Source organism: Vicugna pacos, chromosome 11, assembly GCF_048564905.1.
Source record: "Vicugna pacos chromosome 11, VicPac4, whole genome shotgun sequence".
Taxonomy (NCBI): Eukaryota; Metazoa; Chordata; class Mammalia; order Artiodactyla; family Camelidae; genus Vicugna; species Vicugna pacos.
This window is the reverse complement of record NC_132997.1, coordinates 62,449,873-62,477,284: the sequence shown is the minus strand read 5'-3', so window position 1 is coordinate 62,477,284 and position 27,412 is coordinate 62,449,873. Positions and strand designations below refer to the sequence as shown.

Sequence of the window (27,412 nt, the reverse complement as noted above, 5' to 3'; positions counted from 1 at the left end):
GACTACTGACCCCTGGAGTAAAGGTGTCTTTCAACCTGCACTGAAATAATTTTTTATATTGTGGCTATGAATTACTCTAGCAAGTCTCTTAATTTCCAAGAATTTAGAGATGTTAAAATCAAATATGCATCCATGTTACAATCAGGAAGAAAGAGGTGAAGTTTACATGCAAAATATCCTGTTGACTTTACATTTCTGCCTGAGTTTCTTTTATGAGCTGCAAAGATGCCCAGGAATTTGAATATTTTTGTTGATCTTCTCCTCATTTTTCAAATTTTGTATTATTTTTTCAGTGACTCATTCCTCCTCCCTTCACCCAAAATAAGGTTTTGTTTTTAGAAATGAGATGAGACCAGTCATTAAGTACAAAAGGTGATCAACTGTCTCAATCCATTTTGGCTGCTATAACACAAATACGATAGACTGAGTGGCTTAAATAACAAACATTTATTTCTCACAATTCTGAAGGCTATGAAATCTGAGATAAAGGCACCAGCAGTTTTGTTGTCTGATAAAAGCCCAATTTCTGGTTGCAGACTGCCTACTATCTTCTTGCTGTGTCCTCCTAAAGCAGAAGGGGCAAGACAGCTGTCTAAGGTCTCTTTCATAATGGCACTAATTCCATTCAGTAGGGCTCCACATTCATGACCTAACTGTTTCTCAAAGTGCCCCACCTACTAATGCCGTCACTTTGAGGTTAGGATTCCAACATATAAATTCTGGACAGCAGAAATATTCAATCCATAACATCGACTCCCTTGCTTGTTTTAACTTTCTTAATGGAAATACAACAACTTAAAATACCATAGAACCAATTCTTGCTCAGTCCTCTTAACCATTTTTGTAACTTTATTCTTATTTTTTCTTCTATTTATTATTGATGCTGTTTACAAGGTCACATGGTGGTAGAAGTACCATATGTTCCCCATGTTCAATGTATTATATTTGCCGAACAATAAATTTTACTATCTGTTTTGCCTACCCAAGTTCTTTTAGCCTTTATATACTGCATTTAATTTTCAGACTATTTAATTTCCTTGAAGGCTCTTCTCTGAACCCTCTGCAGGTACTTAAGCTCTCCCTATTTATAGAGACCAGAAAAGATGAATTATTACTTCTATTAGGTGTCACAAGACATAAGAATAAAAATAAATGTGTGCTTGATATTTCTAAGCCTGTTTCTTTGTAATGTAATATTCAGCATTTATTATATGTAAATCCTCCCAAATTATTTTAACCTCATGCATACTTTCAGAATTGAGATTATAGGCTAGAAATTCAATAGAAACGTGTCAGTGTGTGCGTGGTATATATGTATGAGTGGTGTGTGTATTTGTGTGGTATATGGGTGTGTGTGGTATGTGTGCAATCTTCATCACTACAAACTTAAGGCTTTTATATTTTTCCATCAGTTTTAATGAGGACTCCACATGAATTCAGAAAGCACAGACCTCACGCTATTTCACAACTTGCTGAAGTCATTAGAAGACTATTAACTCTTCTATATATTCGTTTTGAAAAGACCTTATATATGTTAATTAGTCACTTCTTTATACTGATATCCTAAGAAATAACAAAACACTAATAACATCCCATGGCAGAAAACTCAATAGATTATGTTAAAGAGCTGAGAAAACATATAACACAATTGCATTTCCAGTAAATATTCATGAACAGTTTTGTAATTGTTAGGTGTATCTGCTGGCACAGTGCCTCTTTTTTTAACTTTATCTGCATTTGAATGTATTATAATAATTTTTACTACAGTTCTCAGAAAACATTCACAGACCATAATGAAACGGTGTTTTAGGAATTTTAACTCCTTCCCCTTTGAATCACTTTTGAGCTAGATCAGGAAGATTGCAGAAGACAGAGATGTCATGATTACTTAAGACTAGAATTCTAACACTATGTCTGAAAGCCCTCTAGTTCTCCCCAACTCTCCCAATTCTTTATTTCAAGATGAATGAACAAATGTAAGACAGCTCTAGCCAGGTCAGAATTTCCCAGAAACTACATGTAGTCCCAGACTTATAATTTATTAACAATTATTCAACTTTAAGATGACAAGAAAGAAATATGCATTCAATAGAAACCGTACTTTGATTTCTGAAGTTTGTTCTTTTCCTGGACTAGTGATATGTATGTGGTACAATACTCTCTTGTAATATTGGGCAGTGAGCTGCAGCTCCCAGTCAGCCATGGGATCATAAGAGTAAACCATTAATACTCTTACAACCACTGTGTACCCCATACAACCACTCTGTTGTTCACTTTCAGTACAATATTTAACAAATTAAATGAAATATTCAATACTTTATTATACAATAGGCCTTGTGTTAGATAATTTTACTCAACTGTAGGTTAATGTAAGTGTTCTGAGCTCATTTAATATGGGCTAGGCTAAGCTGCAACATTTAATACATTAGGTATAGTAAATGCATTTTTTGATTTATGACATGTTCAACTTATGATGAGTTTATCAGGTCATAACTCCACTGCAAGTTAAGGAAGAGCTCCAGGTAGGCTAAGAGGAAGCAATGAGAGCAGTAGTCAAAGGTACAGCTTGGAATCAATGAGAGCAGGAAAGGGGAAGAAAGTAACATTTCCTGAGGCACTACACTGTGCCAAATAATACACTGTCATTTTTACCAATATAACAGGAAACTGAGGCACTGACAGGTTACTCAGTCCATAGCAAAAGACTAAGAAAGGGACATAGCTGGAATTTCAAGCTGCATCTGTATTACTTCAAAGCCCATGCTATATCTTTAAACTGGTTCCCTATTACCAGCTGATGTGATCCTTGAGGCCCTGGTTAGACTGACAAAAACAAGAACAAGAGAACGAAGAAGGACAATCAGGAAACAGAGAATCAAAGAAGGCAAATGGGATCAGGTACCACTGAGCTTAAAAGCAAAGTATTTCTTTTCCTGAAACTTAAGATTTTCACATCTTTTCTTATATTTTTATTACAAAAAAGTGCTTATTAATAATATAATGTAATATAAAATTAATATTAAAATGCAGGCTATACAAAAGGATATATGTTTAAAAATCAAAATCTCAAATCACTGAAAGGAGTAACAATATAAAACTTTCTAAAATTTATGCATTTTTCTCTGTATAAGTAACTATAAATGTTTACAAACATAACACATTTACAGAAAAAACTTGTAGCTCATGTTATTGACTTTCTTCTTTTTGTTCAACCAATACATCCCGTCACCTTTCAACATTAACAGTGTGTATATATATATATATATATATATATACATATATATATATAAAATCATTTTCAGTAGTGTCATATTATTTCTTTTTTTAAAATTTTTTACTGAGTTATAGCCATTTTACAATGTTGTGTCCAATTCCAGTGTAGAGCACAACCTTTCAGTTATACATGAACTTACATATATTCACTGTCAAATTTTTTTCCCCTGTGAGCTACCACAAGATCTTGTATATATTTCCCTGTGCTATACAATATAATCTTGTTTATCTGTTCTACATTTTGAAATCCCAGTCTGTCCCTTCCCACCCACCACCCCCTTGGCAACCACCAGTTTGTATTCTATGTCTATGAGTCTGTTTCTGTTTTGTATTTATATTCTTTTATTTTTTTAGATTCCACATATGAGTGATCTCATATGGTATTTTTCTTTCTCTTTCTGGCTTACTTCACTTAGAATGACATTCTCCAGGAACATCCATGTTGCTGCAAATGGCGTTATGCTGTTGGTTTTCATGGCTGAATAGTATTTCATTGTATAAATATGCCACTTCTTCTTTATCCAGTCATCTGATGATGGACATTTAGGCTGTTTCCATGTCTTGGTTATTGTAAATAGTGTTGCTATGAACATTGGGGTGCAGGTGTCTTTTTGAAGTAGGGTTCCTTCTGGATATATGCCCAGGAGCAAGATTCCTGGGTCATATGGTAAGTCTATCCCTAGTCTTTTGAGGAATCTTCATACTGTTTTCCACAGTGGCTGCACCAAACTGCATTCCCACCAGCAGTGTAGGAGGGTTCCCTTTTCTCTACCGTCTCTCCAGCATTTGTCATTTGTGGACTTTTGAATGATGGCCATTCTGACTGATGTGAGGTGATACCTCATTATAGTTTTGATCGACATTTCTCTGATAATTAATGATATTCAGTATTTTTTCATGTGCCTAATGATCATTTGTATTTCTTCCTTGGAGAATTGCTTGTTTAGGTCTTCTGCCCATTTTTGGATTGGCTTGTTTGTTCTTCCTTATTAAGTTGTATGAGCTGCTTATATATTCTGGAAATCAAGCCTTTGTCAGTTTCATCATTTGCAAAAATTTTCTGCCATTCCGTAGGTTGTTGTTTTGTTTTACTTATGGTTTCCTTTGCTGTGCAGAAGCTTGTAAGTTTAATTAGATCCCATTCCAGACTTTGTCTCTGTTGCAAAACTCTCTTGTAGAATATCATGCAGTTTATGTTTTGTTTACTACTTTCTTAGTAATATAGTTTATATAAGAAGCATAGGCTATGTTCTTCCTATGGCAATGATTTGACTATGGGATAAAATTACATTAAATGTTTAATTATATGAAAGAAACAACAGTGTATTTAGTTACTTTCAAATTTATGATCATGATATTTACAACTCTTAAAGCACTTTTAAATAACTTATCTTTGCAGCATTAATATCAGAAATAAAATTTTCTCAAAAGCATTTGGTTTATTTTACCCATTTGGCATCTCCCTGGGAGCAAAAAAGAGCTGAGATTGGATTTAAAAAAAACAAACAGAAAACATGGAATGTATTTCCTGTGTGTGTGTGTGTATTGTAAAATCTCTGAAATATTACCTCATATTCATAGTGCTTGCTATAGCTTTCCAAACACTCAGAAATAACACACTGGTGGTCACAAAGTAATTGTAAAATTTAGAAGGCAGATAGTAACTATTATTTTATGCCTTTTAAATATGTTAGAACTGATGCATGCCCAGAGAATTTAAGTAACTCATTCAAAATCTAACAAGTCTTTGTGTTTATCTTTTTAGTAAATGCCTTAGACAAATATTCATTGATATCCTTCTGTACATCAAGCAATATTCTAGTCCCCTAGAATAGAGCAGGGGAAAAAGAAAAGAGTAATTGCTTTAATCACTTTGTCAAAGGCATGGATATATCTCTCAGACAGAGAAGAAGACAATTAGAACATTTTACATTGAATATATTCAAAATAACTTGTTTTGCACTTTATTCATTAATTTGAAGCATACAGAAAGAAAAATATTACTGATGAAAATGTATAGTTTCCTTAAATGTCTAACTTCAAGAGAGACTACAGATTGACAGAGCACTTTGCATGTATAAATATCCTTAAACATTCAAACAGAAATAGAAGTCAGGAGACAGATTTGTCCTTGCCTTGCAAGGGAGGCCTTCAGAAACTATAGTTAGCCTCTAGATTTCACTCTGATCATCTATGCAGAAAAGCATTTATATTGGAGAATCTCCCTTCAAGTGCACACTCCCCACTCTTGTAACATCTTCCAGTCTCCTACTATCCTGCTCTCTATCTGAAAGAAATAACGTACTTTCTTACCGCTTCTATTTAACATTTTTACTGGAGGATTTTACCAGTTCAACAAGGCAAATGAGAAGGAAAATCGGAATAAGAAGAAATAACAGACACAAATATATGGAATGAAGAATTAAAACAATATTTATTTTCAGATTATATGCTTAATACAAGTCAAACATTCAAAGGAATCTACCAAAGAAACCGCCTAGGTGTACAAAGCAAATCATCAAGGTCTCAGAATGCAAGCCAATATATAAAATGAGTCATATTTCTTTAATCTAGGAATAACTTATTTATTTACATTACCTTTACAACACTATTTGTAACAGCATTGAAAATGTGAAATACCTAGAAATAAATTCCACAAAAAAAGTCTAAAAGATTCCTGTACTAAAAGCTACAAAATATTGCTTAAAGAAAATGATTAAGTACATCACATCAACAAGAGAAAGGACAAAAACCACATGATCATCTCAATAGATACAGAAAAAGCATTTGATAAAATTCAACACTCATTTATGATAAAAACTCTCACCAAAGTGAGAATAGAGGGAACATATCTCAACATAATAAAAGCTATACATGACCACCCTACAGCCAGCATAGGACTCAATGGTGAAAAGCTCAAAAGCTTCCCACTAAAATCTGGGACAAGACAAGGATGCCCACCATCAGCACACCTATTCAACATAGACTTGGAAGTCCTAGCCACAGCAATCAGGCAAGAGAGAGAAATAAAAAGGATCCAAATTAGAAAAGAAGAGGTAAAAGTGTCACTATATACAGATGACATGATACTATATATAGAAAGCCCTAAAAGGTCGACACAAAAAGTCCTAGAAATAATCAAAGAATTCAGCAAGGTAGCAGGTTACAAGATTAACGTTCAAAAATCAGTTGCATTTCTTTACACTAATGATGAATCAACAGAAAAAGAAAGTAAAGAAGCAATCCCCTTTAAAATAGCAACCAAAGTAATAAAATATCTGGGAATAAATCTAACCAAGGAGGTGAAAGACTTATACACAGAAAACTATAAAACACCGATGAAGGAAATTAAAGATGATTTAAAAAAATGTAAAGATATCCCATGCTCCCGGATTGGAAGAATCAATATTGTTAAAATGATCACACTGCCCAAGGCAATCTACAGATTTAATGCGATCCCTATCAAATTACCCAGGACATATTTCACAGAACTAGAACAAATCATAATAAAATTTATATGGAACCATCAAAGACCTAGAATTGCCAAAGCATTACTGAAGAGAAAGAAAGAGGCTGGAGGAATAACTCTCCCAGACTTCAGACAATACTATAGAGCTACAGTCATCAAGACAGCATGGTATTGGTACAAAAACAGACATATGGACCAATGGAACAGAATAGAGAGCCCAGAAATGAACTCACAAACTTTTGGTCAACTAATCTTCGAAAAAGAGGCAAGAATATACAATGGAATAAAGACAGTCTCTTCAGCAAATGGTGTGGGGAAAACTGGACAGCGGCATGTAAATCAGTGAAGCTAGAACACTCCCTTATGTCATACACAAAAATAAACTCAAAATGGATCAAAGACTTAAACATAAGGCAAGATACAATAACCCCCCTAGAAGAAAATATAGGCAAAACATTATCTGACATACATCTCAAAAATGTTCTCCTAGGACAGTCTACCCAAGCAATAGAAATAAAAGCAAGAATAAACAAATAGGACCTAATGAAACTTACAAGCTTCTGCACAGCAAAGGAAACCACGAGCAAAAAACCCGACAACCTATGGAATGGGAGAAAATTTTTGCAAATGATGAAACTGACAAAGGCTTGATCCCTAGAATACATAAGCAGCTCATACAACTTAATAAGGAAGAACAAACAAGCCAATACGAAAACGGGCAGAAGACCTAAACAAGCAATTCTCCAAGGAAGAAATACAAATGATCGTTAGGCACATGAAAAAATGCTCAATATCATTAATTATCAGAGAAATGTCGATCAAAACTACAATGAGGTATCACCTCACATCAGTCAGAATGGCCATCATTCAAAAGTCCACAAATGACAAATGCTGGAGAGACGGTAGAGAAAAGGGAACCCTCCTACACTGCTGGTGGGAATGCAGTTTGGTGCAGCCACTGTGGAAAACAGTATGAAGATTCCTCAAAAGACTAGGGATAGGCTTACCATATGACCCAGGAATCTTGCTCCTGGGCATATATCCAGAAGGAACCCTACTTCAAAAAGACACCTGCACCCCAATGTTCATAGCAACACTATTTACAATAACCAAGACATGGAAACAGCCTAAATGTCCATCATCAGATGACTGGATAAAGAAGAAGTGGCATATTTATACAATGAAATACTATTCAGCCATGAAAACCAACAGCATAACGCCATTTGCAGCAACATGGATGTTCCTGGAGAATGTCATTCTAAGTGAAGTAAGCCAGAAAGAGAAAGAAAAATACCATATGAGATCACTCATATGTGGAATCTAAAAAAATAAAAGAATATAAATACAAAACAGAAACAGACTCATAGACATAGAATATAAACTGGTGGTTGCCAAGGGGCAGGGGGTGGGAAGGGACAGACTGGGATTTTAAAATGTAGAACAGATAAACAAGATTATATTGTATAGCACAGGGAAATATATACAAGATCTTGTGGTAGCTCACAGGGGAAAAAAATATGACAATGAATGTATGTATGTTCATGTATAACTGAAAGGTTGTGCTCTACTCTGGAATTTGACACGACATTGTAGAATGACTATAACTCAATAAAAAAAGTTTAAAAAAAAGAAAATAATTAAGGAATAAATATTAGAAGTATGCCAAGCTCATTGGTAAAAAGACTAAAATTGGTAAAAATACTACAAAGCGGAGAAAGGTATACCTCAGTTGTAGAGTACTTGCCTAGCATACATGAGGTCCTTGGTTCAATCCCTAGTACCTCCATTAAAATAAACTAATAAAGCTCATTATTTCTCCCCTAAAAAACAAACAACAACAACAAAAGATTAGACTAAACACTATAAAGACATGCATTCTTTCAAAATTGAGTTATTTCAGCATATTTTTTCCAGATATTCACAAGCTAATGCTAATATTTATGCAGAAAAAAAGATTTATAAAAGTAGATCAAATTCAGACAATTAATGCTATGTAAATTTGCCTCACAATCATGCTACAAGAGTGTAATATTGGCATAGAATGGTCAAAACGTTCAAAAAAACAAGCAAAAACAATTTCCAGTCTTGCAGGGAGGATACAGGTCAGTGGTAGAGTGAGTGCTTAGCATGAACAAGGTCCTAGGTTCAATCCTCAGTAACACCATTTTAAAAAAATGATAACAAATAAACTTAACTACCTTCCCTCCCCCCCATTTTTTTCCACTCTGGTTAACTATTTAACAAACACTAATTCAATTAAATGAGAAAGAAAAAAAATTCAACAAATGAATCTGTATCAACTGGCCTTTTTTAAGGAAAGGAACTTAACCTTATATCATATTACCCACACAAAATAACACAGACATAAATTTATAAACTAAGATTATAGCTCCTAAAAGAAAGCTTAGAGGAAAACTTAAGTAAACAATCATAAAAGAAAATACTGCCAAACTGAACTTCATAAAAATAAATGCTTATCAAAAGACCCTGTTAAAGAAAATGAAAGACTCAGAGTAAGAAGAAATATTCATATACACACTTCTGACATAAACTTGTATCTGGAATATTGTAAGAATATCCAACAAATCAATAAAAAGAGAACCAATGAGCAAAAATACACTACAAAAAAAAAAGATACATAAATGGCTAATGGTTAATAAGTATGGAAAAAGATGGTTAGAGAAATGTCAATAAATTTCACAATAAGATACTACAGTATATCACTGCTATGGAAAAAAGACTAATGAGCAATAAGTAAGTATCAAAAGATATACTAGGTAAACTGATCTCTCACGCATTACAGGCAGGGTGTAAACTTGTACAACAGCTTTGGAAAACTGAGTTTTTTTTTTCAATTTTTATATACTTCTTTATGATCCACAATTTCATCCCTATGTTATTATTTTTTAAAAAATAAAATATATCCACAAATATGGATTGATTACAACAATGGTCATTGCAACTTATTCATAAAAGCAATATTTTGACACAACTCAAATGTCCCACGCAGGATAATAGTTAACAGATTGTAGTATAGTCATATGATGGAACATTACTGAGAAATTAAGAGAAATGGACTGTTGATTCACAAAACATGGATAACACTGTTTAAATGCTGAGTGAAAGAAATCAAAGTGAAAAAACACTTACACTCTGATTTCGTTTACATGTAAGTCTAAGTAATCTAAAGAAATAGATCCCTAGCAGTAATTCCAGACCACTTTCTAGGTTTCTTTAGGTACATGCACTTCACTCCACGTGTCCTACATGTTCTTATTTATTGCTAAGTTCATTACAAAGCTCCCTGTGTCACCTACATTATTTTCTCTAATTTGCCCTTGTACTTAGCCAAGGACAAAAAGGAAATGTTTGAAATTATTAATAAATACTTCAAAGAGAATGTCACACCACTCTCTCTATGAATGTATTTCCTTAATTTATAGTAATATAAATGCATCTTTTATCAAGCTGTCTCTTCAAAATTAAATGAACAGTACTTTCTAACACTTTGTCCCCCTTTCTAAAATATCACAGACTGCCAAATTCATTTCTCCTTTCAAAGCGTTAATAGCTTCTGAAATTGGACTCAGTGAGATAGTCTGAACAAGCTATATAAACTTCTTTACCCCAGCCAGACTTCCCTCTATTTAAGTACACTACTTGGTTTGTATTTCAGGACTGTAGAGCTCTGTAAAGAAAGGAGGGGATAAAAAAAGGAAGAAAAGAAAAATAAAAAAATAAATATGAAGGACTTAAAATAAAAAAAAACTTCACTAAAATTAGAATAATAAGTTATCAGACTAAGAAACTGCAGGATATCCATGAAGAATGTATAGTCTATATAACTGAAAACAACCATAAAATCCAGTTTTGCATATTAAAATGTCTCCCTTATGGAACAGAAAGGACTTTCACGTAGCTCTTTATTCATGTATTCAATATCAATATGTATTGGAAAATGATATGTTAAAGCATTTCCATTGTACAGGAATATAAACAACTGAAGCACAAGTTAATGTCACTGGAGGAAAAATATGGTTCACATCAGCCAGCATCTCCACTTTAGTATACTCATCTGGAATGGGGATTTTTTCCCCCAAATCTGCACAACTTCATGCATATAAAATGAACATGGAGTAGAGTAGTGGAGATTTGTAGATGTTCATACTATTAAATGCAAGATTGAGAAGCTGAGATACTATCTTATCTAAATGAGTACTTCATATAAAAATCAAATTGCATTTCAAAAAATATTTCATAAGCCACTAGCTAACGAAGACCTTTAAGGAGTGTTTAATATCTCAAAATCTGTAATTGTTTCTATTTATAAATATTTCAACTGGATAACTGTACCTAAGAATGCAAAGTCAACCAAATCAAACTCTTCTGAGAAAAGCTTTCACTTGTCCAAGTGTACAGAGCAAGGCAGACTGCTTTTCCAGCCTTTTTTCTTTAAGCATATCTATTCTAACTTGACAGAGGTGAAAAAATAGGAAACAAAATAATTGTCTGTTATCTTAATTGCTTTTGGTATTATGTGGACTCCCTCTACCCCTAAGCTATTTCAGTGTGGGCAGAGGAAATGTCATCAGCTGACATATTACCAGCAGTATCAGCTCAAACACTGACACCTTCCTCTTGCATTCTGTCCAACTCCACACACTCAACAGGAGACACAGGTTTCTGTGTGGAAATGCTGGCACAATCTGAGGAATGCTGTCAGAGCTCACCAGTGTGAAGTCCATCGCTACTAATGATCATGCTACGAGCTGCTGGCAGGACATTATTAACGACACTGTCTGAGATCTGCAAACCTCTGGAGTACCAATTAGCAGAAGTACATGCTGTCAATTTTAACCTCCAGATTAAACATCCAGAATAAAAGAGAATCTTATATGAAGTGCATGGTGATTTTCTGAATGTTCTGAGCATTTGGTATTGGTGTTTGTTTAATTTAGATTATTACAATTACAGTGAAATTAGTCTGTCTTCTCAAATCCATTATTAATGATTTACTGATTTTAAGATACCAATAGGGTAGAGTTAGGAGTAGGTTGGGAGGGCCTAAGAGGTAACCATAAAAGATGTGTATAGTGATTTAAGGAGAATCTCTCTCCCTTTTTGGAAAATGGCAGCGGATAAGGGCACTTAGAGTTCATAACTGCTGAACTGCTTCTTGATCCCTTTTAGTTACCTAGCACAATCATGTGCGCACAAACTACACACACACAACTGCAATTCCTTGCTCGTTAAACATTCACTAAGTGCCTTCTGTATTTCAGAAAGCGTCCTAGTTTTTGTGATAGCAAATAGGTAAGTAAGGCAAGATCCTGCCACTTAGAAGTTTACAACTGGGTTTTTGCTTTTTTTCTCCCCACAAACTAATTAACTGAAAAAACCAGCATTAAACCTTCTCAATGACCCCTATTTCCAACCGTGGACTTATTTTTGCACATTGGATTAAAAATTTCAGTCCATAAACCCTTCCATTCTACAACATGCTATGCTTTTGAGTTGACTACCAAAAGTTTACATTTCAGAATTAATCATTTGCTCTTACAAGGAAAGGAGTAGTGTTCACTATGTACTTAATATTAAATATGTGCAAAGTAATTTGTTAAGTCATTTGTACACACAATTCATTCATTTAGCAAACACTTTTGAGCATTTACCATACGCAACATACAAGGGTGACTAGGGAAAACAGGTTTACTTCTTTAAACTGCCTATATTCAAGTTGGTAAATTTATAAGTGACAAATAAGGTAGAGATAAGAGCTATAATAAAAATAAAAATCATGTTAAGTGAGGAACGTGTACAATGTTAGATGAAAATCCTCCATACTTCCATTCCAAATTATCAGAAATGTCATGTATTTCCCTCATAGGGTTTCTTCTTCCCTTAAACTGTCAAAAAGGTTCTATTCAGTTAAGAGGCAATTAAGTCCACCTACCATAACCAAGCATTTCTGCTGGTAGCAGGCTAAATCTACTGCTACTTCCTCTCCTTTATGACTCAATAGAATGATAAAGAGAATGGGAAAAGATAATCCCCAATAAGTAGTTTTACTCATGCTTTACTGTTCTTATACTATTTTACAACATTTTAAATATTGAAGCTGAAATCCATAGAAGTTCAGTCTTCATTCTGTGATGTCAGTTTCTTTTGCCTCTTTTTGTGGGGGAAAGGGAGTTACAATATTTAAATTTAATTAGAAAGAAGAAAGTCCCAGATCATTATTTCATTTTGACCTCTCAAGAGTTGGCTGTTAGTCTTCATTCTCATTCATATAGTGCTGCTATATGACTGTTTTAAAGCCTTTCTTGATATATAGAACTTGGAAATATATTGTTGGAAGCTGTATTATGAATTAGTGATCTAGAATTCTACTTTTTAATGCAAAAAAACATATACCCAAACATACACAAACTCACAAGTTTCTCCTGAAGAGAAGGATAGGAGGAGAAGCATAGTATTTTAGTGCTTAATAACTTGGGATTTTTAAATCAGAAAATCCTTAGTTCAAATCCTAGCTGTGCTACCTCCATATAACATCTATGTTCTTCATGTTCTGTACTGTAACACAAGAATTAAAAAGACACATATTGTGAGGATTCAGTAAAATAATTCATGTAAAGCTCTCTGTCCAGTGCCCACACAGAGTCTGGACTCAATAAACATCAGCTTCACTGTTACTTACTCAATTATAGTAAAATTTATAAAGATGCTTTCAAAAATTGATAATATTTATAAAAATGTAAGACATTATGTAGTGCTGCAACACATCTTTCACTCATTCATGTATTCAGTCACTTAACTTAATCTGATGCCCTGGAAAGCAGAGCCATAACATATATGGTAGAGCAAGCCTTAACTTTAGATGTAGGAATTCAGAATAGATCATTGTACTCATCTTAATAATAATTTTTAAAAGCTGAACAAGCTGCAAAATCATAATATTGAAAATCTCATCATAAAGCAACAAGCCTTTCGTAAGAGAAAAGAGACTCATGGACTGTTCTCATTCCTTGCAGATTTGTGAGAAAGAAAAACCAGTCATAAAACAAGGCATGGCAAAATCACCCAGACTGCTAAGGAACTTCAAACTGCCACATGTGGATCACCATGATAAATTAGAATCCCAAGGAACTTCATTAATAAAGTACATTTGCACTCACCTGCCAATTCTTAAAATGATAGCCAAGTAATATCCCTGTGAGGCTGCATGAGCCTTTCACAAGCATGATGCTCCCTCAAGGCAGGAACAAGGTAGAAGAGCTGAATACAACTCATCAGAGGCACTTCCAATTTTGAATTAACTATAATTAACTATGCAGCTGGAGACTTCAGTACATTACATACCTTAAAAGAGCGTAGGACCAAGGCCTTTGAGAGATCAAATGAGGAACACGAAAACTGAAAGAGATCCCTTAGGTTTTTAAAAAAACAATTTAAATGGAGGGATAGGAGAGCAAAGATAACTTCACAGTGACCAAAAAAATATGGTAACCAGGCTATAAAGCAGGAAATAATCTCCTACAGTTCTGGAAGTGAGCATCTCAGCTGTGAAGAATAGACAAGTCTCAGTACTTCACCAGTGCTTAAAATTTTGACCCTATCAAAGGAAGAGACATGACCCTGACTCCAAAAATTTGAAAGTGGTAGAGAATTAAACCAAACTAAAACTGCAACAAAGTTCAGATCCTGCTCAACTACATAACAGATTGACTCAGATCTCCCTCTAGCTGCCTAGCAGAAGAAAGATCGTGTCTTTTCTATAGAAGGTATGGCATAAATGAATATTACAAGTTATAGGAAAATGTAGCAATTGGCAAAGAGAGTAAAAATAAATAGAATTATTCAGACATTGAAATTGTAAGAGAAAGTATAAACTAGCTGAAAAATAAAATAAAATCACAAACAACTAAAAAAAAAAGGTACAGAAGATTTGAACAGACAACTCAACAGATTATATATACAGATGGCCAACAAGCCCATGAGAAGATGCTCATGAGAATGTTAAGGTAAAAGACAAACAACTAGTAAATTTAAAAATTAGGCATGGAGCTGAACAGACTGTTACAAAATAAGATAAGGACTGGCCAAAACATATAAAAAGATGTTCAACATGATTAATTAACAGGAAATCCTAACACAATGAGGTACTACTTTAAACCTGCTGGGGTAGGTTTGACAACACGGTATGTTGTCAAGATGTAAAGCAACTGAACACCTCATAATTCTCTGGTTTGAGTGCAAAATGGTACAACCACACTGAAGAACTCTTTAGTTTATTCAAATAAAGTTAAACACACACCTATGCTATGATCCACAAATACCACTATTAAGTGACACTGGAAAGACAATAACATCTTCACTCTCTGGACTCTGGAGGGGCTTGAGTGTTTGGACTTACGTTGATATTGTGAATCCTATAAATATGCTGGTTTATATCAGTAATTGATAGTTTTAAACTTACTAATAATGATTATTAGAATTAGTTAATTGACTATTTTAGGGGTGTGTATAATATAGTTTTGCTGTATTATTTAGCAATTTTGAATTTAGCTATTATACATAAAAATAAATGGGACTGATGAAATTCACACAAAAGTTTAAGCATAGATGCTAAGTAATCTGGCAGTCTAAGAATATCTAGGATATGGTAAATATAGATAGTGAATAAGAAAACAGCTTATAAATCATAGGCAGAATGAATTCATACTATGTGTTAAATATAATAGTTGACTTTTTTACAGCATGAAAGGGGTGGAAATACCATGTCATAAAATCATGCCATCATACTGTCAGCTAGGTTATCCCTAAGTTGGCCAGTCATCATTGATGGGCAGTATGGTTCCATTCAACCTGGAGTGACAATATTTCCTTCAAAAAGTGCCCTACCTTGTTCTGTCCTTTCCAGTTATCCTCAGTGTTGAACACATGCTCCCAGGAGTTATTACTGCATTTTCAGAAGAAAATATTTTAACTTCTACCTATATAAACTTTATCTCATTACTTTAAAATTTCTACTTAGATTACAATGTGCATAAAATCTAAGAATAAAAGTACATTTACAGACTTTAAATATTATAGTAAATATTTGAGCCATGAATTTAAATTTTTTTCTGATAAAGATCACTATAACAAATGTAGAAATTAGTATATTTGAACTATTTTCTTTTTCTGAAGAAAGTAACTCTACCAGCTCTTATAATAGAAATTGCAGCAGGAAAAAAAAAATGTTTCAAAAGAACACTTTTCCCAGGGTATGCACTACTGTCTTGATAGCTATTCTAAATTGCCATGATTTCTATTCTGTCGGATAAAGTAGAATGTATACACATATAAATTCTAACAGAGATTTTTCTTACATTGTTTTCAAGATATAAAACCTTCTGCTATATTCAAAAACTCTGAGAGGTATGTGACTACCATACATCCACCTCAGCAAATTTCATTGTTTCCTGGCAATTTATAGAGGGATGAAAGCCAGTCATTTCAGCTGAAGTCATCACTTGCTTCTCAAGCCATTTTTAGTCATCCTTTGGTCAATAAGGCCTAACACATTAAAGTAGCCAAGAAACCATTTCCATCTCATAAGACTCATTTACTCCCACAACAAGTGAGAATTCATTTACCTCCATAAGCAGTTTGAACTCTGAAAATAAAAAGCTGATTTTTATGTCAAGAACCATTACCATCAGGAGTTATATTCATTGGAAGGGAGCCAAATAATAACACATTATCAGAAATGTATAAAACTATAATAAAAAATCAATGATTTGGAAAATGTCACAGTTTTACAATAAGCTCCCGCTTTCTGCTTATACTTTTGATCCTTTTTCCTTAGATCTTTAATGTCCTATAAATATACTATTTCTGAACTTGTAATCTGTTTGGATTCTAAGTCAATGTTTTCCAAACCTACCTATACTATCTGGGAAGCCTTAGAGAAACAGATTTCACAGGGCCTGCCCTGAGAAATTATGATTTAATAATTAGACTACAAGAAACCAAATTTTCAGTCGCTTATAACTGAATATATACAATTATATTCAGTAGCTAAATGGTTTTCTCCTAAAGCTAGATCAATCATAGAGCCACTGACTAATAATTATCTTGCTGTTTCTAAATCTGAAGTGTTTTCATTTCATCCTGGATTATAGGACTATTTTCTTACTGAAAGAAAAAATATCAAGCGACTCTAGTGGAGACCTGAGTAAGAGTCTAATCTGGTTTCACCTATATTGAGAATATGTCTCAGAATGCTTAGTGTATCAATAAAGTGTTAATGCCAATTCTCTTTCCTGTTTCAAAACTGAAACTAAAGACAGAAGATTCCAGGTAAGCAAAATTTTCCCAAATATCATAGAAATATCAAAGAAAAAGAGAGTGCTTTCATTACTATACTGTGAGGCCCAACACCCTGCTCTGCTGGATATGGAACCATGGAATCATCTTTGCCTCAATGATGAGAAGCCAGAGATCTGAGGGGTGGAAAGGGGAAAAGATGTCAAAGTGTCTGCCTCTGTAACAGGGATCACATGATTCAGAAACTATACGTGGGGCTTTCTACAGAGCCTTGGATTGAGCCTAAACCTAAATAATAAATGACCATAGTAAACTAGAAATATCTCACAACAAACTTTAAATTTCATTTCATTGTTAAAATTGGAGACAGACAATTCACCGAAGAGATTGTAAAGATGGTAACTATGCACATGAAAAAAATGGTTCAATATCATTAACCATCAGGTAAATACAAATAAACACCAAAATGAGATCTCACTGTACACCTATCAGAATGGCTAAAATTAAAAAAAAAAAGATAATACCAAATGCTGGTGAGGTATTGGAGACTGGATCACCTATATACTACCAGTAGAAATGTAAAATGCTATAGCTGCTGTAGCAATTCGGCAGTTTCTTACATAACTAAAAATGCAATTACCATATTACTAGGCAACTGCATTCTCAGGCATTCATCCCAGAGAAATGGACGTTTATATTCACACAAACATGAATGTTCAGAGCAGCTTTGTTTTTAATAACCAAAAATAGGAAATAGGTGAATTGTTATATAAACAGAGGAACATCCATGCCATGGAATACTACTTGGCAATGGCAAAAGCAAACTATTGATATATGCAACAACTTGGATGAATCTTCAGGGAATTATACTAAGTGAAAAAAGCCAACCTCAAAAGGCTATATACTCTTTGATTCCACTTGTAAAAGATTTTTAATAACAAAATTTATGAAGAACAGATTATTTGTTGCTAGGAATTGGAGATGGAAGAAATATACGAGAAGTTGATGCAGCTATAAAAAAGAAACACAAAACATGCTTATAGTGATGGAACTTTTTAGTATCTTAACAGTAGTGATAGATACATGAAACTATACATGTGACAAAACTGTGCAGAATTACACAAAAGTACAAGTGAAACCTGGAAAATCTGCATTAAATTATCTGATTATATCAATGTCAATATTCTGGTTGTGACATTATACTATAGTTCACATGTGAATATATAATCTCTCAAAAAAGTTCCATTAAAAATAAAAAAGATAATAATTCAAATATATTTCCCAGATGTAAAAGAGAGACATTTTAAGATTATAATGCTAATCTAAGTACTTCCCAAACTGAATGAAAATTAATCCACATATTTGTCACAACATGACATTTCAGAACTGAGGACAAAGAAAATATGTTCCAATTGTAAAATATCATACAAATGACTATGAATCATAATGGCATTGTAGTTATAGCAGCACTAAAAGCTAGCACATAACAGAACATGCTTTCTGTATTCTGTGGGAAAAATGTTTCCAACCTACATGTCAATATTAAACCAAATTACCTTAGTATGTTTGGTAATACACATAAATAATGGAAAACATCAACAAAATGGAAAGACAACCTTCTGAATGGAAGAAAATATTTGCAAATGATATGACAAATAAGGGGTTAACACCCAACATATATGAACAGCTCATACAATTCAACATCAAAAAAACAAACAACCCCATTAAAAAATGGGCAAAAGAAATGAACAGACATTCTTCCAAAGAGGAAATGCACATGGCCAACAGGCACATGAAAGATGCTCAACATTACTAATTATCAGGGAAATGTAAATCAAAAACAACAACGAGGTATCACTTCACACTTCTAAGAACAGCTATCATCAAAAAGAACATAAATAACAAATGTTGGTAAGAATGTAGAGAAAAGAGAACTCTTGTACTTTGTTAGTGAGAATGTAAATTGGTGCATTTACTATGCAAAACAGTATGGGGCTTCTCAAAAAACTAAAAATGAACCACCATATGAAACAGCAATTCCACTCCTAGATATATATCAAAAAAATATATACAAAAATACTAATTTAAAAAGATACATGCACCCTAATGTTCCTAGCAGCATTACTTATAATTGTCAAGATTTGGAACCAACCTAAGTGTCCATCAACAGATGAAATGATAAAGAAGAGGTGGCATATGTACAATGGAAAACTACTTGGCCATTAAAAAAAAAATTGAAATTTTGCATTTGCAGCAGTATAGACAGACTTGGAGGGCACTATGCTAAGTGAAATAAGTCAGAGAAAGGCCAATAATGTATGATATCACTTATATGTGGGATATAAAAATATACAACAAATTAGTGAATATAACAAAAAAGGAGACTCACAGATATAGAGAACAAACTAATGGTTACCAGTGGGTAAAGGGTAGGGGGATGGGAAGTATTTCGGTAGTTGCATAAGAGTTATAAAGAATTAGGTAAAAAATAAGCCATAAGTATATACTGTACACTATGGGGAATATAATAAATATTTTATGCTAAGTATAAATTGAGTATAATCTTTAAAAATTTTGTGTCAGTAAACTATACACCAGTAATACAATATTACACATCAACTATACTTCAAGAAAAAAACCTATCTTATATTTTTGGTGAGGGCATATAGAGATATTTTTCATACACACAAAATCTCAGCAACTTTGCCACCCAATGACTATGTGTCAACATGACATTAGAGAATGTTTTACAACATAATAAAAAATAAATAAGAATAAAGAAGTCATGGACTTCAGAAAACAGGCAATTCAAATGGATGACACATGAGAGCAATTCCCAGAGTAAGACTGGTGGAATACATGGATATGATGACCTGATGACTCTGCATCAAGCCTAAGAAACCATTATGTGAGATTCAAATGGTCAGAGGGCTCTGGGAGAGATTTCTTCAAAAGGAAAAAAAAATAGATTATGTAATCTATCAGCACATATTACAAAGAAGTTTTACAAAACTGAGAATCATAGGTTGAGTTTGTGATATGGACACAGAGAACTACGCAAGTGGAAACATAAAAGACCACAATACTGAGAAAAAACAGTATGCGAACAAAATGAAGAGAAATCATAGGAAACTACATGGCACAGATCTGTGTATCTTTTCTTTGGAAATAATATAATAAAACTGTGTGGCGATCAAATTTATGATATAGTGATAGTGGAAGATTAGTGCTGGAAAGTATGTGTGGAGTAACTGAGAGATGCTAAATCCTAATCTTTCATAATAGAAAAAAATCAATATATGATGTCTATAAGTTAAAGATTAAAAAGTAGAAACACAAGGAAACTTTTCAAAGATATGAAGGGATATAAAAATCAACTAAAAGATCTGAAAATGACTGCCTCTGAGGAAAAGGAAGTGATAAAGAAAGGAAACTTAGGATAGTACAGCTTTATTAACACACCATATAATTATTTGACATTTTAAATATTCTGAAATCTAGATATATATGTATATATATACATATTCATGCACATACATTTAGATGTTAATGCACATATACACATGTTAACATTTACTACAGCTTACAAATTTCAGTTCATACTAAGAGCATTTTAAATTCATCAGAGATTAGCTTGTCTTACACGAGACTGTACGAATTTCACATTCTAGTTGTAACTTTAAGAACACAATACTAAAAATATTTACTTTCCCAGAAAAAGAAAAAAGCTTTTAAAGCTACTGAAACACAAGTCAAGTGGATGTAACTGTAGAAAATAAAACAGAATTCAATGACAGTAATTTTTACCAAAATGGATGGAAATTTGATATATGATAAATGGAGTTATATACATAATAAGCCATTTATAAAATATTGAAAAGAATATGCCTCATGGGAAAACGTTATGAAAAACCTACCTTCCTTGTTCCACAGTTAGCAGGATTATGGATGATACTGAGAGATGTCACACATACTGAATCTGTTCTTACAATGTTTATTATGAAACTATAACATTCAGATAAAAAACTAACAGTGAAAATATTCATCATCAAATAATTTACAAAGTATTTGAGGTTATTTGAAATATTTTGATCTGGTGTCCCTATAGAAACTCCACCTGGAACACTGGTAGAGAAAAATATCTGATTAACTTTGTATTTTAATTTCAGTTTTAAATCTTATAAAGGTATCAAATATTCATGAAATTAAAAATATGCTTATATTTTCTGAGCCACTATATTTTAAAGGCTTTTATTAGGCAGAATTATTTTTACAACCGATAACTGCCATAGCCAGTGTTTTCATTTTTCTGACAATACTTACAGAATCACCTAAAATGCATAGAAATTTTCATTCATACTGAAAATTGTATAGTCAAAAAGAAGACGTAGAAAATCCCTCTAACAACCAGGCATTTGGTATTGAATCTATCCTCATGTCAAAAACAATTAAAAAATTAGAAAATGTATATAAAAACTCACAAACATCATAACACATGCAACGTATAAAGCTAGTAAGTGACACAGGTGATGTAAATCTCCAATTTCCCTGAGTTTCTGCCTGGATTTCTTGTATGTAGTACCGAGAGGCACACCAAAGAGAATATGGCATTCTCTTCAAATTGAGGAAAATAAAGTCAGATTTCTGAGGAACCAAAGCAACTAGAATTCACAGTGAAGTGTAAATAGGAGGAAGGAGACATAAGAGAATGAGCTGTAACAATCTTTGTTCCCTCGCCCCAACCCAAGTCTGTTATAAACTACACACGCACAGCGTAAAATTTTATAGGAAAATCAAAAGGCCACCAAAGAACCATAAACTGAGCAATTCAAATAACTGTACACAGTGCTAGGAGAAATTTGACCTATATTCAGAGTACACCTACCCTGATAAACACGAGTATTTAGTAAAGACCTCAGCAGGATAATGCTATAGTAGTAGAGCTTAAAAAAAAAGCGCCCCTAGACTTATCCAAACAAAGCTTAAAAACAAGGCACAAAAGAATGAAGCTGATCCACAAATAAACTTCAGCACACTTAGAAGGAAGGCAACTAACTCAAACACTCAATAATGTAACATTAACATCATCTAATCATATTAGTTAACATATAAATTAATTGAAGCATTTGCTGTTTATTAATATGATTAGTAAACATACAAAGAGTTGGGGAAATGTTATCCATAAACAGGAAAAAAAGAAGACATGACAGATATAAGGATTGGCAAAAGAGTACTTTAAAGAGTTATTATAAATATACTCATAAAAATAGAGTATATTTTTTACTCTAAAAATAGAATCATACCAGAAAATAATGTTATGTGTCAATTATACCTCAATTATAAAAATAAAAATTGTATCCTTGTAAAGGTGACATCCTCTTCTTAAATATGTCTCTTACAGTTCCTGAAATGCCTCCATTAGATATCACTTATGATGGAAAACAGGACACGAATATAATGTGAACTTAAAGATTGCACCTAGTTGTAAATTAATTTGCCATCTAGGTGAAAACAGGATCTTGATAAGCAAAATAGGAAAGAATAAATTATATGAAAAAAGCAAGACGCCCAATTTCACATATTCTCAACATTGGTTCCAGTCATATGACAAAGGATCATGACAGAGACTTCTAGTATTTGTAGGAGGAAATTTCTAGACTTAGCATCCCAAACACAGATAAAGATGACAGAGTACTCTCAGCTAGATTTAGTAGTTTAGAATCTCTGAGAGGCGACAATATGGAAACTTCCGTGGCCCCAACTAAAAATTTACCCATGGATGGAGAATTTAGCATTTCAGAAATAAGACAAGTAAAAGTGAGGCTGCATTCTGGCTTTTTTCTCTGTTTTGTTTTTGTTTCCTCTCCAGGAGGAATTCTTAAGAATATCTGTAATTACTCAGCAGCTGTACATACTTCTCTTTTTCCATCAGGATGGCTTGGAATGGGGAAAAATCAAGAGGAGAAAGAATCATGTCTGGAACAAAGTCAGCAAACACATTCAATGTATTTTGCCATTGATCACTCTTTGCCATGGCACACATCACTAATTTATCTCTGCAGTGGTTCCTGCTGTGCTCCTGCTTAGTGGCACAACCTTATCAACACACTGACCAGGAAGCACCTGCCAGCCAGGGGCTGTGAGATTAAATAATTTTCTACTTCAGCTCATGGAGGAAATCTGACTTAATTCTAAAACTGGAATGTATCAAAAGCGTATTTATTATTCTTAGCAATAAAGTTTAGTCTTCATTGTACTTCCTTCACATTCACTGCCAAAAGAAAGCAGAAGTTTACATGGACCTAAAAGTACCAGCACACTTTTCCTTGCAATATATTAATGTTCATTATTAACAATAACTAACTTGGGGAGAATGTACTATTTCAAGCACTGTACTAAGAATTTCATGGATTATATCAAGTCTTACACACAAGAATATTATGAGAGAGATATTCCCATTTATAGATGAGGAAACCTACAGTAAGATAAATTATTTGACTCTGTGAAAATAACATAGTTACTGAGTGGTTGAATCATGATATTAATCCTGCCAGTCTAAGTCAAAAGCTTCCATTACTAAGATTTTGAGGTTTTATTAACAACTGCTATTCTGAAAATATGCACCCTGATTATGGTTTTTAAAATCTCTCTCAGTCTCTCACTCTGTATACCACAATTATAAAACACATGAGTGTACCTGTATTTTATAATTGGGGAACTGGAAAAAGCAAAACAAAATATGAAACAAAGGACTACAGAGATGAAATTCTCCTTTAATGTCTAATCTCAAAAGTGCCATTTTCTAAACAGGAATATGAATGTTGGAATTCTGTTCAATAAAACATTTTAGGCCAAGGTGACTGATGCCACAGTCATAAACTGCTCTTCATACAAAACACACTGCACAAGAAAACAGCTAAATAAAATGGATTGTAAACACGGCTTCCATACAGACAAATCAGACAAGAGGCTGGAAAAGATGTGACAAAATAATAAAATGAAAGAAAACATCATGAAAATAAAGAATGACTGAATAAGGGCCTTTATCTTTTTTTACACCTACAAACAAATGAGGTGGGCTTGCTAGGAAGAAATAAATTGCCTTGAAATGAAGGATGCTCAAGGAAAACAATAACTATCACGCTTTTAGAAAAATATTGTCTCACTTAAGTAAGATGAGCTTTGGAAGTCTAAACACAACAAAATATGGGTACTCAAAGATTTGGTGAATTTTCGAATCTACAAAGATCACCTTAAATTTCAACTTGAAGTACTTATTCATATTCATTCTGAATCACTGAGGACATTAACTCTGAAAGAGACTATAAATACTGGATTGCAATATTATTGTTTTTTTAGGAAACATCAGGTTAAGGAAGAAGTTAAAATGGGAAACATTTGCTTTGCTTTTTGAAATCAAGTTTTTTTTTAATCCCACAAACAGATAAAACAGCTAGAGAGAATTAATTATATTATGAATGATTATTAATCATGGTGGTGAAAAATAAGAAAAGATAAAACTTGACTTCGTTAGTTAACATATTACCCATTTGTTTCAAAATGTCTCCTACTATTTAAAAGAGAAACAACTACATTGGATTAAGGGCTATTTTACCATTTGTGTTTTCAAAACAGCAACAACATACACAGACAAAGGTTTGAGGAGAAATATTTAATTTTGATCTTTGGCACTGGTAAACTTCAGTAAAGAAGACATACTAGAGACTGGATACTCTTTGTCCATCTGGAAAAAGGGTATTATTTTCCCAAAGGGTAAAAAGTGTTTTTAGATCTGTTTCTAAAGGTATGAAAGGACAAGCCCAGGGCTGTTAAGTTCAGACTGATGCAACAGGTTAACCTGGAAAGCCAAAATGATAACCTCTTACTAGAACGGCAGATCTAAAACAGATAATCATTGGAGAAAGTCAGCTTTTGAGAGTAAGCCCTTTCTTTGGATGTGATGTGCCCAATATTTAGAGACTTGATATTTCACTTTTTACCCAATTTGGGAAGAATGCAGAGATGTATCACAGACTAATAGAGAAAGGGTAATACAGAGGCTTACTGGAACCTAGAATGAGATGTAACAGCTAGATATGTCTGTGAGAATAGTTCTGTTATCGTCTGAGAGCCCTACTGCTTTGTATTTTAGAGGTATAAAGACTGTTTTTCTGGATTGAAATGATCTATGTTAATTTCTTTCTCACATCTGTGTGCTGCTAATGTATTTGGGAATGCATCTTTAGTGGTATGGGGCTTGGATTAAAAAAGAAATTTAAGACTTGCTTACTACTAATCACAATTATCTGCCAAAGGCTGGCAGCCTCTCAAGCACATAAAGTCCAGAGAAACAATCTTATTAAGGGTATTATGGATTTAAAACTCCATAATGATTCCTTTTCAGTAAAATAGAAATTTGAGATCACCTAGGACTAGGCAGTATCTTGGGAATCTAGAAATCACATAGGTTGAAAGTGGTCAAGATACTGTGTTTCAAAACAATTGCTCATTGCTACACACAGCATTCCCAAGGCACCTCAACACCTCAGGATATAGTTCTCATCATTCCTTGCTGAATTGGTTTTCATCTAGATTATTCTACTTGGGAGATGGAATGGAAGTCTTCCCTGACCCAAACAGAAAGAAAGTTTTTGCTTTCTGTCACTTGACACGCCAACTTCATACTTCTTTTTAGACCTTTTCTCATGTGTGTGTTGTCTTCACTCTCTGTGGTATTTTTATCTGGCATTTAAAATTCCCAGCTGCAAACCAGTTTTTAGCAGAAGGTTGAACCCTGTGTCTCTGAATTTCCAATTTCTTTTTCCTTCTTTTACAGATATCATTTTGTAGTGGAGAGGACAGGAAAGGACATTTGATAATAATATTCACTAAAACAGATTACTTTCCTAATGACAATTTAAACAAAATTATTTCATTTACATAAATACCTAATTTAGTTGCTGAAATATGAATATGAATAGAACAATGCTTTATTAAAGAAGATGAATGTTATATAATGTAGAATGGTGAAATGCTGTTGTAAAGCTGTTTTTCATTTAAGTCTGAGAATAGCGTAAAAAAATAAAAACATTGTTGACAGCTAAACTCTCTAAGTGATAGTTGCCAGCAGGAGTACCGCAGACACAAGATGTTGGATACTGATAAAGCCACCTAACTGCACATTTTCTCTTGATGCCAAAAACATTTTTCCTTTAGTGTAATACTTTGCTCTTCCTTGTATGTGAGAATCTGAGTTATTTTATGATGTCAAGATAGTTATCCGTATAGTACTTTCTGATGATCTTTTATGTGTATTTAGTTTTTCATATATTTGTGTCTTTAGTCTCTAAGCCACACTATCTTGAAGTTGGTATGCTCCTGGATTTTCTTCTTTATTTTACTCTCTCCCCACCACCTAGGAAGGTGGCTTGCACATCACAGCTACTGATATAGTTGTTTGGTGTTTGCATATATATTTTGCATTTCTAGGATAAATGTATTCCCTCTACTAAATGCTACTTCTGGATTAAATGTTCAAGTAGTCATACATTTTGATACTGCATATTCTACAAAACCCTATCATTTCAGAACAAATTGGCATTTTGTCCCAGTAGGTGAAATTTAGTTGTCTAGAGTCTAAACTCTGGGATTTATCCCCAAATTTAGTCATCTTTTATCGTCCTTTGCTGTGAAGACATCTGATGAAAATATCAGGTCACTCTAGACTATAAGTTTAAAATGATTTGGCTAGGATAGTAAAATTTCACCCTTTTAAATAAAATCCTTAAAGATTTAACCTTCATCCTTAGCCTTAGTATCCTTTCACTGATTTGATTTTGTCTGTGAAAACTATTTTAGCTCTTGTGATTTCTCTAGTGGATATTCATCTATTCGTAAACTTTCAGACAAAATGTATAACCTGGTGCTATCCCTCTATTCAAGTAAGCTGGCAGTCTTAAGGGTATTTTTTTTTTCAGCTCTTGCCACTACTATTACTTTTAATAATAACAATGCAATATGGCAGTCCTAAGGGTATTTTTCATTTTCAATTTACAAAACATAGTCTGTAGCTTTATCTCTACTGACGCTTTGTCAACTCCTTTCAGATCAAGTGAATACTTGATTTATAATGTCAAATAACAAATTCCTTTATACAACCATGTAACAAGAATTATCACCATTCTATACAATATAATGGGCCCTAGATTTATTTCATCACATCTGGTAGTGATAATCTGGAAATATGTCCTCTGGAAAAATTACTTAAAAATGATATCTGGATAGTGTTAATGAAATCAGGTCTTCACAAAGTAGACTGGGTCAACAGACTAAATAGTATATTGACCTCAAAGCCTG

At 33.4% G+C, this 27,412-nt stretch overlaps 1 long non-coding RNA gene across 1 annotated transcript in view; it reads right to left on the bottom strand.

The window, feature by feature from the left end:
• Positions 1 to 27,412, bottom strand: part of LOC140699806 (uncharacterized) — a 223,001-nt gene that overhangs the window by 133,508 nt on the left and 62,081 nt on the right. The gene's annotated exons all lie outside the window — the stretch shown is intronic.